Here is a 13,691-nt window from a genome sequence, read left to right on the forward strand (position 1 = left end):
GTGTGATTTAGGGTGATGCAGGAATTTACATTTAAAGCATTTTCTTAGACTAGCTTTTTGCAGGTGGTTGAAATAAAACTGGAATTTGAATATGCGTTGCAAGATACTGTGGCATGGCGGCTTAGGCACTGACTGAAGAATGGAAATAATGGTAGTGGTGTTTTGAGGCTGTTCCCAAAATTTCTCTGCCACGTTCCCTCTGTTTGGCAGCCTTTTCAGAAGCCAAAAAGGATGCAGGTGAATGTCTTGCATGCATGATATCGTAACTCACTAATGACAACCTCAGAAATTCAAAAATCATGTCAGAGATTATCACACTTTATTATGGTTATATCGATTAATATTTAAGTTTCTCTTTTCTTTCTGGATTTGGCGCTTTTAAGGTTTCCCAAGGTGTATTTGCAAACTTCACTAGAGTTTAATCAACATCTAAAAAATCTGAAACTACAGGATAGGGTTTAGAACATTTTCTGTCTTTATGTAAGTGCCGTAGTCCACTTCTCAAAACAGATTCTTTCATCAGGGCTTATTTTAGAGAACCATCCAGAATCACACAAACTGATACTTCTATTATGCGTGTGCTGAATCCTGTTAGGTATGTGGTGGATGAGTAAGAGCTCTCCAAAGGTCGTATTATTTTGGCCACAAATTTTTTAAACTTCATTATTTAATTTTTTTGGCCCTCAAAAGCAGTGATTTCACTTGGCTGTTAAAATGAAAAAGCCTGTACATATACGTTTAATATGCAGACATATATTTAATTCATATGTATGCATGTAATAGAGTGTATATGTGTATCCATGTAAATATGTGTATATATATATATATTTATGAATTAATTACAAGCAACAATACAGTACTACTTAAATTCAGGACATGGATTACTAATCAAGGCAGAAGATCTCAACTGGAGCAGGGGTGTGAAACAGAGAAGGCTGAGATCAGAAGGACCCAAAATCAAAAGGAGTGGTGGAACGACATTGGTAATGCAGAGAATATGCATGTCACTTGAGCATAGCAAAGTTGTTGGAGAACAAGGCAGAAATGCAAGTATGGGTTGTTAATATACATAAATGTGATTGGAGTGTAAAGAACAAAAGTGTGAAAGGTAGAGGTCTGATCTTTTCCAGAGAGTGGTAAGTGAAAATGATGATAAATTCAGTAAATTACCAAAAAAGCTGCAGAGATTCATTAGAGAAAGGTCTCCATTTAATTATTTTACTTTTATTTATTCATATAGCATCAAAACCTGCAGAAAGATCAAAGAAGAATATAAATTATATGTCTTGGCACACAAACCAGCTTAAAAGTAATACAGATTATAGCAGTCCCTGGATACCAGTTGGAGTTTGGGCTAAGATAGGTATTGCTTTAGGCAGCACCATGTGCACATGCTGTGTGTGTTTCTGTATTTTATACACTGACGTTGTAGGAAGACATATTTCATGTTGATGAAAATACAAAGTGAATGATGGTGCTTTTGAATTTCTCTGGAGGGCGTGAGAGGTCAGACAGTTGTGCTGTTCCCTTTGCGCCAGGTGCTGCTGGTGGTGTTCCTGAAGGTGAAGGTTTTAGGACAAGAGGCAACAAGCAGAAAGTAATGCACAGGAAGTTCCACCTGAACACGAGGAAGAACTTTTTTACTGCGCCAGTGACCGTGCACTGGAATAGTTTGCCCAGAGAGGCTGTGGAGTCTCCCTCATGGGAGATATCCAGTAACCTTCTGGATACAATCCTATGTCATGTGCTCTAGGATGACCCTGCTAGAGCAGGGAGGTTGGACCAGATGACCTGCTAGTCCCTTCCAACCCCACCCATTCTGTGATTCTGATTCTGTGAAGCAGGGAAAGACTTTAGATTTTGTTCCTCATTATTGTCACTGACAGTTTCACATTTATGGAGTTGCATGAGGCCAAATTATCTAAAGCATCCTTGGGGTGACCAAATCTGTGGTATTTTTGTGGAATGCAAACTGAGGACACCTGTCTACTCCACTGAGACCCCTTCCCTCGCATCATATGGCGTCATAAACCCACACTTAGAAAAAACGAGATCTTCAGGGCATCCGGAATTCTCAGATGATGTTGGTATGGACTTTCCACCACCCCATGATGTGTACTTCCCCGCCTTGCCTTGGTCTACAGACGTTTTCAGACCCTTCTGGAAGAGGCCGTGCTTAATGGAGGGGCAAGCAAGTAGGCGGCTTGTTTTGGGGCAGTGCGGCGGGACAGGTGGCTGTGAGGTGATGCGGGGCAGTGGGATGGAGAGTGGATGTGCGGTGATGCAGGGCGGTGGGACGGGTCGATGGATGTGAGGTGGTGCGGATGGGCGGTGATGTTGGGCAGTGGGGCGGGACGATGGATGTGAGGTGGTGCGGGCGGCGAGGCGGCGGCAGCAGCCTGCAGAGGGCTCTGTGACACCGCGTTTCCCCCGGCCAAGTGCGGGGGGAAGGGAGCGCTGGGGTAACGCTTCCAACAGTCTGGTCTTAGTCTGGTAAACAGACTAGGAATTGTGGGCTAAAAGTCCTTTTCCTCAGGCTTTGCACCAAGGCTGAGATCAGATGACTCAGTCCGGACTCATTATTTTAATAGCCTACAGCTAGTTCACATAGCAGCGGGAGTCCACAAAAAAGGCATTTAATTGTTGAAACTCAAACTGGTACATTGTAACTGCAGATTATAGTATTCAGATTTAAGTGATTCAAGTAATTTATAAAGCTTTTGCACAAGCAAGCTGAAAGTTAAAATACTGATATTGTAATAAAAAGTAAATAAAACATACTTTTTGTACATTAAGAGCCAATTAAAGAGCATGATTTCATTTAACAAACTTAAAACAGGCAGGTGATATTTGCCAACATTACTACAGCTGTGTTTTACATTAGGAAATTAATTAAAATAGTCATTTATACTTTTTTCCACTTGGAATTCTTAGGCCTTTCTGTATTACACCATCTATTTTCTCTTCAATCATTGTGTTAGGGTGCGTTTGTAACCTCACTTAGCAAGCTGTATCATGACTTTGGGGGGTTTTTCCCTTACCTAATGAAAAACCGGCTTTCTGCAATAACGCCGGCGAAGCAGATCAAACAGGGCTGAAGGAACTTCCCTGCTGTCTGCCTGAGAGGCAGCGCATTGTTAGTTATTCAGATGTCAGTCCTTTTCTTCCGCATCCTAGCAGGGTTTCGCTGGCTTCATCAGATAACTCCGAGCTGGAGGTGGGAGGGTGGCTGCCAGCAAGGGATGCAAGGGAATGGTTTCCTGTTAGACTGAGCAAAACCAGGGGATTTACTGCACTCCCCCATACGTGCCTGGGTCTGGTGCAATAGCACACCCTGAGACTAACGGGAACGAAATTTCAAAATGCAAATCAATGTTCTGCTTTTATACTTCACAGCTGAAATATGGGACCCCAGGAGTTATTCTTGATTCTTAGGTACTTCCCTCTTCTCAAACTGCTAATACAGTGATTACATAATGAACGGTTAACTTTGTCAGTCAAATCAGCTTAAAGCGTAGAAAGGTACATTTTTTAAAATAGTGCATAATTACAGAAACTAGAGTTCATTATTCCATTTGTATGAAAGAGCAAACACACATGTGATGGTTATCTGCTTCCTTCTCTACTTTTCCTTGTATACCTTTACCTGAACTTCCTTGCCTTTTAGGAGGAATCTTTCGAGTCAGATGTTTTATGGACGTGTGACTCATTGCAGCAGAGTCTGAAGGACTGGGAATGTTCAATTTGCCATTTTAGTGGGGCTGAGTTGTTTGTAAGTTGCTATCATCCTCTCAAACAACTCACGATGCCTGAAAACTTGGTTTATTAAGACCAGACATTTCACATTCCTAATGTTAAGATTGCTGCAATTTTCCATTATAAGCTTTACACCCCACCCAGTCCTCTGAATGCAGATTTATAAATCGGTTTTAAAAAATGCTTCTCCATCTAAATCTTCACTTACATTTTGAGTTTTGGAGAGCATCTTTCGAGCTGAATGCTCTTTCTCATCTGGAGGATCATGTTCTGCACTAGTGTTTTCCAAAACAGATTTAATGTTTCTTTAAAGATAAAATCAAACAGTGAATGCATTGCAAATTACTTTGGTGTCTTTGTATTTGAAAGGTTTTAAGAATTAATTTATTATGAAGCTTATTACCACAGTTTCTTTTTGTCATGTTTTTGTTGAATAGATATTCTGGATTGCTTACTGTACTGATGCTGCTGGAGGAGCCAGTGCAGACAGTATGTGATACATTTCTGAAAGACTGAAAAATGTATTGGTTAATATGTTTGACTAATACAGTGTAAAATACTGAAGATTGGCTTATTTATGCAGATTGATATTATATATCCTCAGAGTTAATAAGCACTGCTTTTTGATAATATCTATTTTTAAATGCTTGCGTAATGAATCCGTCTTTGGGTGTTGACTTGAATTCTCAGAAGAACTCGACGCAAAATGACACAAGAATACCAGACATAAATGGAACATTACCAGAATAAAATATCTGACATTTTAGCTCTGTGTTCTTAAAGTTAGAAGTCCTTGAGACATCAATAAAATGAAACCAAGTCCAGCAGTAAAAGCGTGTGTCATGCGTGCACAGATCTATTTCTATGTAGGGCTGCCTGAAAGAAATTGTTTTTACATAAATAGTTACAATAAGCTCTTCAACAAGGAAAGAGGGTGGACCAGTAATGGAAAAAAATACAGTATTTTAGGTTAAGCACATATGAACGTAAAACATCCTGCTGGAACTAGGCAATTTGACAATACTGGAGCCTGTACAGAGAGCCAGAGTGGGGCTGGTACAGTACTTAGTCTCACATAAGAACTATTTTGAGATTAGAGTCAAATTTAGGAGATACAGACCCTTTATTTTTAGTCCATGAGCAGATTAATTCCATCATCTTCGAAGAGATTGGCAATTTATTATTATTATTTATTATTATTCTACAAATAAGAAGGCAAACACAATTTAACTCCCATGAACTTTCCTCTTGCTAAAATAAAAGTTAAATTTTTACTCTGCCTTCAAGAATTTTGCACTTCACTATTGTGAAAGCCTAGAGTAGTCTAGTAAGTCATAAAATGTGAAATTACAATATTTAAAATATTTAAACTTTATAATTGATAGGTTAATTTAGAGTATCACTGAAAAGATGCCATCAGTACTCTTTCATCTGAGATAGTGTTTGTTCATAGTAAGAAAAATAATTTTAGGGCTTTGTATATGTGATGCAGATTTAAAAACTGTCAGTGTGCATTTTTAAATTATGTGGTTTAAAAAATACTCCTTTTCATTTCATGTTATCTGTGTCTGCTAAGATTCTCATTTTGGTCTCTGTAATGTTTTACTGCTGTGTGACATTACATTTTTCCTGTATATTAACAAGGATATGAACTGAAATGTAAGGATTCACGGCATTATATTCAACGATTAATTAAGCAATAATCCATGAGGTATTTGTTGTTAACAGCAGGCGATGACTGGTTCGTTCGTTAATGGCCATAAGCAAAGCCAAGGCTGATGTATGTCCTAATAAGCCTGTTCGTGGATACAGGGAGGAGGATTTTTGAAGTGAGAACTGATATGTTACACTAAAGGCAAGGGTTTGCTGCAGCATCTTAAAAATCTGACCCAAATGCAAGAAAGTCTACAGGTATTTTACAGCATCCAAATGCTCCTGGCAAAACTCTGGAATGAGTTTGATAAGGAATAAGTTGATGTCGAGGCAGAACGCAGCATAGTAAGCATTTTCATCGGATGTGCCTGCAAGGGTTATCGTGACTTTTTAAACTCTTCTGCATCTGTAGCAGAGGTGACAGTATCATGACAAACAGTAGTTGCCTTCCTGCTAATTACCTCCTTCAGGTATCTCTTTTGCTTAACTGTTGCCTCTCACTATATGGAAATTATGGAATCTTGAAGCTGCAGCTAACTTATAGCTCCTTTCTGCAACTCGCTGATTTACTTCAAAATAGAGTGGAAAAAACTGGGGAAGGAGTGGGAGGGGAAAGGAAGAGAACTAGCAATATGTTTCTAATGTTTTGGAAATTACTGTTGCTCTCCTAAGTTGATTTTGGTGAACTGTAATTTTGTTCCTTTTTAACACAGAAATGTCATTTGTTTGTTTTAATGTCAGAATGATGATGTGGGCTTCTCCTTAAGTCCCTGTCAGCAGTCAAGGGGATAAGTAATAATTTTCATTATGAATGAAATATCTAAAATAAGACTGCAAGTGTCCTGATTACGTTGCTGTTCTAATGTTATCTATCCAGTGTGCATTTTTTCTGTCAATTTAAAAAGAATATAAACTAAAATGCAGCCCTTTTGCGTTTGCTGCATTACCTACACAAATTCAAGAAAGAAAAGGCAAAAGTACCATGTTGCTTAACAAACAAACAAAAACCTAAAAAAAAAATCCTTCTTTGGACGATTCAGAACAGAATATTAATTTTTAAGTAAACAGCTATTTTTTATGGGGGGGTGAACATACAACACTGATTTGTTTGGCATTTTTTAATTTTAAATTAAGTATTACTTGAAAAGTAGGTACAGGAAAATAAGTATAAGCAGAATAAAGAAGGGAAAAAAACACAAAGTAAAGGAGGAAAAAAAAACCCCCACAGAAGAAAAAGAACTCCTTTCTGAACAGAAAATATTAACACTAATATATTAAGTATAAAAAGCATTTAATACATTACATATAATAGATTAAATAATTTTAAAATGGAAAGCTAGGTCTCATGTCCAGTGTTTGGTATTTATATTAACATAAGTATGAAATGTAATTCACACTGATCTTTTTTGTATATTCCTGAAATCAAGACAGATACTAAATTTCTTTCCATTACTTTTAGCAGTGCCTTGTATTGATTAACAGAAACTAAACACTAAAAAAGTTTTACTGTAGGCAAGTATATGGTTTGGGACGGGTAGGTAATTGCTGCTTTATTTTTATTGTTTGAGTGGTAATAGATTACTTGGCATATCACCATCCATTAGCTCCACTTACATATTTAGATATGAAATTACTCAATCTTCTGAATCAATTTTCCATGCTAGAAGAATATCTTCTTGGTGAATATTTTATTGTGTCTTATTGTATCTTTTAAGAATGTGTGAAGAGCAAGCAACTGAAGTAAACCCACTGAACTCTTGGTCATATTGAGCAGATTTCCTAAGGTTGCAGCCTTGAGTCTACTGACAGCAATGAGTGTGACTGCAAGTTGTGTTAGACTCTTTCAGCAATGAGGCAGAAGTGTAATTTAACTTTTTTTTAAGGTACATGTGCATCCTAATAATCTACTACATTTGTTAAAGATGCACGTATTCAGGAAGATGTGTATTACACTATAGCTGATTTTGTGGCAGTAATATTTCTACATCTTGAGAGAACTGTTTAAATAATGGAAATGAAAGGATTGTACCAGCAATGAATTATCCCTAAGGCTAATAATAAAAAGAAATCTGATTCTGTCCTATCTCTCTAAGATACTCATCAGTGTGTCATAAATATTCCTGATTTAGGATATACGGAAAGCCTTCAATAGAGGATATAACTGGCACTGAGAGTGAACACTGAATTCCTGTGAGTGTGCACGTTGAAGTCCTACTTAGATGTGTGTGTTTCTGCTGTAAATACTGGGCTGAAAGGGTTTTTTTCAGAAACTTGGAAATGCCCTTTAATGATCTGTTTGATCTGGTTAGTGCGTCTCATGAAACACTATGCAGGTTTGAGAGGGGATTATTATTTTGTGCTGTTTCTTCTTTTTATGGTTTTGTGAAATCAGGAAAAAAGCAAGACAATCAAAAGGGAGTTTTGTGTGAATCATATGCGTTAGCACTATGCAAATACTCTGTAATCTAAATAGTGTGGAGGCATGTGTGTGATTATGCATGGTTTTAATGGGGCTTTTTCACACTGATGTTTCTTTTTAGGGTTTTGCCAAAACTGTAATAAAAGATCTCTAAAGAAAAAAAATTCTTGCTAGCTTCTGTGAAGCTGGCAGAATACTGTACAGAGCTGCAGAATACTTCTGTTTCCCCCACACTACAAAGAATGGTATGTGAAAGTGCTCAGGGGTGTTCATCAAATTATTTGAGTTGATGCATGGTATGAAACTTGCTCATATATTTCTTTCCTCATTATCACATAAATAGTGTGGCAAGGCATTACTGGGGATATTGATTCGTTTTGTTTTGGCCCAGTTTTGTTCAAGTTCAACTGAGAAAAGCCTTTCATCCTTTCCAGGAGACAAGAGGGCCTAATGCTGAACTCCCACCATTTAGATTTCACCAGATTTCTCCTTAACCCGACAGCAGTTCAATTTAACAATTGTCTTTTCCTTTTAGCACTGTCTAAATCAGACTGCTTTCCTTTATCTTTTCTTGTAAAGGCAGCAAAAGGTGTGGAGGACAGTCCAAGACTGATGGGTCCACAGAGTCCTGTCCTATGAAATCGAGTCATGCCTTGAGAAGCGGATACTCCTAATCCCTCTTCAAAGTAGAGTTTTCCTGAAGTTTTAAAAGACTGTACAACTAGAAGTGCTTTCTATCCTAGCCTTTCTTTTTTTTTTTTTTTAACCTAAACAATATGATGAGGAAGACTGGGAGCTAAAATTACCATCTCCACCTCCTTATTTCTCTTGGTACAGCACTGACAAAGAATTACATAAACATCTTGAGGCAAAAGTAAGAAAAGATTGAGGGGTAAAGCAGATACAACAAGCACCTTGCTCTGATGTGTATAAGGAGTAGCAGGAGAATTAATGTGTGGCTTTCATGTATGTATGTAGTTGAGTATGTAGTATGTAGTTGAGCCAGTGTGTGCCCTGTCTGTCAAGTAAGTCTGACTACTTTTTATCTAAATATACTGCTATCAGAAGACAGCACAAATCTGTTATAAAGCATGGATTTTTTTTTCTCTTCTTTCCAATCAGTCTTGAAGTTGACCGAGTGTTGGGTTAAGGAGCAATCTGCTGAAATGCAAGTGGTGGAAGCTCAGCATGTTCTCATGTTCTGGTAATGGTGACAGGCTTTCCCGGTATATGTTGGCCAAGTTTAGGCACACATGAATATAAGCTAAATGTTACTATCAGTGTTTTTCCATAATTATCTGTGATAATGAGAAAAGGTCAGAACTAATTCTCTTACGGTATCTTACCCTGTTGAGGGCTAGTACTAGTTGCCAGTGGTGAGGCACAGACAGGGTATATTTGTTACTGTTAGGTGGTGCTGTAAATTTTTTTAAGCTTGTTTGCAGCTGGATAGTGTTGCGGAGCAACCCTGGGCTTGAGCCTCTGTGTAGTGTAATCTGCTTGTTTTGAAAGTTGAAAAGAATCCCCCTCTCATCTCTTTTCTGTGTATGCAGCAACTGGAGAACAGTAGACTTGTGATTGTGACATATCCTCTACTGGTATATGTTTTAGAGACTAGATCATGAAGAAATCATATGTAGCAAATTAATATTCAAATCTAACCAAGTAGCTGTGATGCACCTTCTTCACTGTCAGCACAAATGTCTATGGACATAGAAGCAGAGCTGCTTCAAGAAGGGTTAAATTCCTGCATCAACTACCTTTAGCTGCAAGGAAGAGGAGGAAAGGGTACCTCACACCCTGATGAGCATTATCAAGAATATACATTCTGAAGCGTAACCTGGGTATTTTTTCCCTTTCAATTTATTTGCAACTCATTTTTGTAACCCTTACCCTCAGTCTAGATGTATGAGTCCAGAGCTCTTAAACTTTCTTAGAATTGTGGGTATCATATGTTTTATCATAAACTAACTCTGACATCATCATGTGAGTCACACTGGGGCATGATCATGAAGCAGTGCCTGCTAATAGCACAAGGAAATTTCTGAGGGTGTGTTCCGCTTCTGTTCATTCTTGATTCCAAAGCTTTTGGGAGTGACAAGACAGAAATATTGCAAAGGTTTGATTTGAAAAGGTTTTTTTTAATTTGAACATAGCCTCTGCTTTTTTGTGACTTTTTATATTGGTAACAACAGCTAATGCTGTTCGTGTTATATTGCCACCTATATGAAAGGTTGTGCAACACTTTCCATTATAAGACTGTTTCAGTTGCTTATTGTGTTGCCAACATTTATCTGTTTGGGCTGAAATTTTCCACGCCGGGTGTCTCCTTCAGGCTGAATTTCTTGGGAAGGTTTCAATAAAAATACTTGAACCATTCCAGGGAATGAGAAGAGGGGGGAAAACTGTATTTTGCTGCAAGTATTTGATTCAGAAATCACTGGACATACATATTTTGGAGCAGGGAGTTGAATTATTAGGAAGGCAAAAAGGTGAGGAAAATAAAAATGGGTGTAGAAGAGATCTCTTTCTGAAGAGTTCGCTCCTCCCTGATGTTATGAACCATTGGCAAGACAGCACATGAACACCACGCTTTTCAAAACAGGGTCAGTGAATGTCTGGGAGCTGAATAACTCTCCTTGTTTCACTGCATCTATGCAGTGTATTGGTTTTGGGGAGAGAGGCTTCTGAGGTGTAAACAAGATCCTATGCAACAGGAAAGGTAACTGAAATCTTCATAATGGTAGAACTGGAGGGGCAGGTTTATGTGGATAAGAATAACTTGAAAATAGCAGAGGTAAATTTGCTCAGTAAGAAAATGGATCTGAGGATGGTGAGAGAGACTATCAAGGAGATGGGATTTAACCTAAGTGCTCTTACAGCAATCTTTGTTAGTTCCAGTTCATTTTCTGTTTCCCAGACATCTTGTGCATTTAAATGAGGCAGGGAAAATTGCATTCAGTCATGTAATTTAGAGACCAGTATTCAGCCTTAATTCCAGCATGTTTCATTCCTGAACACTTGATGTTGCAACCATAATGTACTTTTCAACATGAAAATTAAAACCTTAATTGGAAATGTTATTTTATACCCATCATTAAAATTCTTATATTGTAAGCTTTGAAGAACACCACCCTAGTTAGACACATGTATAATATAGCATTTCAATTAAAATACTGAAAAATGTTTTCTTTTAATCCATTTAGACAAGTTTTCTTTTCAAAAACATAACACTACCAGTACTTCAGTGAACATGTATGGGACTATTTGGATCTGAAAAGGTTAATTCCATACTTGAGTTATCAGAAACTGAACTTTCCACAGACTGCCTTCCATTTCTCTCAGGTTCACAGTGTAGACAACAAATGACATTTTGGAATATACTTTACATGCTTAGCCCAAATGTGAGTGAGTTAAGAGGACAGGGAAAAGTTTCAGCTATAATTTCAGATTTTCCTGATTTTTATGGACTTCAACCAGACTGGTTATACCTCAATATTATTTTAACATTGTTATTTGTGGCTGGGTTTGTTAAAGAGCAGCTTTCATGCTGCTACTTTTAATATCTCAGAGTTGAGGTTATCTTCCAAGTTTTCAAGAATTTATAATGTTACCATAACATTTTCTTAAGGAATAAGGCTACATCATGCTACAAATTGCAAAAATAGTGAATTAGACTTTTCCTAGTTAGAGGAAAGCAAATATGTACTGAATGCCCATTTTATTAAGATCCTTTTAGTTCTTTTTTCTTGAATGAGATTAGACTTATATTTGAGGACGGCTTTGACAATATCCTCTGCAGCCTTGCTTGAAGAAGAGAAATTTAGCACTCAACTGTTACTATGGATATCTGCATTTAAAATATTAACTTCATAAAAATGCCATATCTGGGTTTGACATGATGTATTATTGTCTCAGTTCAAAGAAGATAAGCTGTCATGTCACATACCTGTTTATTAATGTCTGTGGATTGTGTGTTGATGTTACATATCATGGCAAAAATCCACTTATTAATGCCTTCGTGGTATGGATGGACAGGATACATCTTTATTGCTCTACTGGTGCCTAAAAGTTTATGCCACAGTGTTTTGAGGCTATGTTAAAGTACACAAATCTCTTTTGGAAAAAAGCTGGGTTTTTCAATATCTAGGCCAAAATTTTCTTTCATGTTTGGCACAAATGCCTAAACCCCCGTTTTTTTCTTTCTCCCTTACCCTTCCCTATGCACCTTTTACTGTTTCACCAGAGCTGTTTTTTCTCAGAGATATCTTTCTAAGTGCAGTCCGGATTGGACTCAACCAGTAAAATCTACCCGGCTCCCACCCAGTAAGCCCCTGTGTTGCAAGCCAGTCACAAAATGTTGGGTTTCTATGGAGTCTGAATGAATATAGTGATTATATTAATATAAACTGTTGGTTTAGGCCCAGAGAAGAAACTGGACTATCCTACAGCACCATGTTGCAAATGCTATGGCAGTTATTATGTATTGCCATGAGACCCAGTGTGACCTGAGAGTCGTGTTCAGTGCGGTTGTCGTGGTACTATGGTCTGCAGAATCAGTTTGTCCAGCCAGCCTGTGGCCTGAGCCTTCATACGATGTCAGGATATAACCTGTGAACCAGATGACTGGTGTGGCATTTCCTCTGCTTTACTCTCCTCAGGGTCTGCTGCTCTTCCTTAGGATCTAAAGGTGGTCCTCTGTTGGATTCTGGATGTGCATCAGTGGTTGCTTGTGATGATAAGGAATGTGAAGTCACACAACAGATAGTTTGGTCACATAGCAAATACAATTGTCACATAAAGAGAAATTTGGTAGATTGATGCATTGACCCCTGCTAGCAGCCCAGTACCCACATAGCTGCTTGCTCACCACACCTCCAACCACAGCAGGATGGGGAAGAAAACAGAAGGCGCAAGTGCAAGAAAACTCATGGGCTAAAATAAAGGAAATCACTTACCATGCAGTGCCATGGTTAAAGCAGACTTGACCTGAAGAAATTAACTTCATTTATTGCCAATTAGCATAAATATTTAATTACTGATTCAGGTATTGGTTATTGGGAAACAAAAGAAAAGAACTAAAACACTTAGGGGGGAAAAAAGCCACCTTCTCTCCCCCTTCCAGGCTCACCTTCAGTCTAGACATGTCTCCTCCCCTGCTATGGCTGCAGGCCACGTTCACTCCCTTTGGTGAGGTGAGATATCCCATGCAAAAATTTGCACTGCTAGAATTACTGCACTACTGGTGCACACCCTTCATCGTGCTGGTGGGATTCCCTCTCAGCATCCCACAGAGATGAACTTTGAGTTGCATTAGGCCTTCAGCAGCGTGTACCAAAGCTCTACAGAGACACCTCACTTGGTTTTCAAGAGTTGGGAACTCCCAGTTTGAGAAATTGCAGTTTAATTAAACATCTTTTATGCCAGGCAACATTGTCTAAAACCTTTAGCAAAAGAATGTGATTACCTTAAGTTGGAAATGATGTATCTACACAAAGTAGTTCCTACTACCTCTTTAACTTTCAGATTCAATACATTTGCTGCTAAGATTTTTCTCTTGTTACAGCTTCTTAGCTGCTTTTTCACAGAATGATTGAATGTAGTAATTGTGAACAATTGAGTACAATTATTATATTATTGTTTGTAATGCTGAGCTCTGGTTGGAAAAAACTTGTGTGTTCGCACATGATGCAAATATCTAATGTAAGTTCTATTGAAATCAGAAGGAAATGGCCTAGATCTTTAATATTGAAATAAAGCTGTTGATGAAGTTTGTATTTTTTAGATTTGTGTGTTGCAGAGGAACTTGTCATGACTGAGTTTGAAGCTGCATTGGGTCACTGAGGGCAAAAAATATTTTACT

General features: G+C 38.1%; 1 protein-coding gene across 1 annotated transcript in view; it reads left to right on the forward strand.

The window, feature by feature from the left end:
- Window positions 1-13,691, forward strand: part of JAZF1 (JAZF zinc finger 1) — a 191,989-nt gene that overhangs the window by 147,838 nt on the left and 30,460 nt on the right. The gene's annotated exons all lie outside the window — the stretch shown is intronic.

This window comes from Pseudopipra pipra, chromosome 1 (assembly GCF_036250125.1).
Source record: "Pseudopipra pipra isolate bDixPip1 chromosome 1, bDixPip1.hap1, whole genome shotgun sequence".
In the NCBI taxonomy this organism is placed as follows: domain Eukaryota; kingdom Metazoa; phylum Chordata; class Aves; order Passeriformes; family Pipridae; genus Pseudopipra; species Pseudopipra pipra.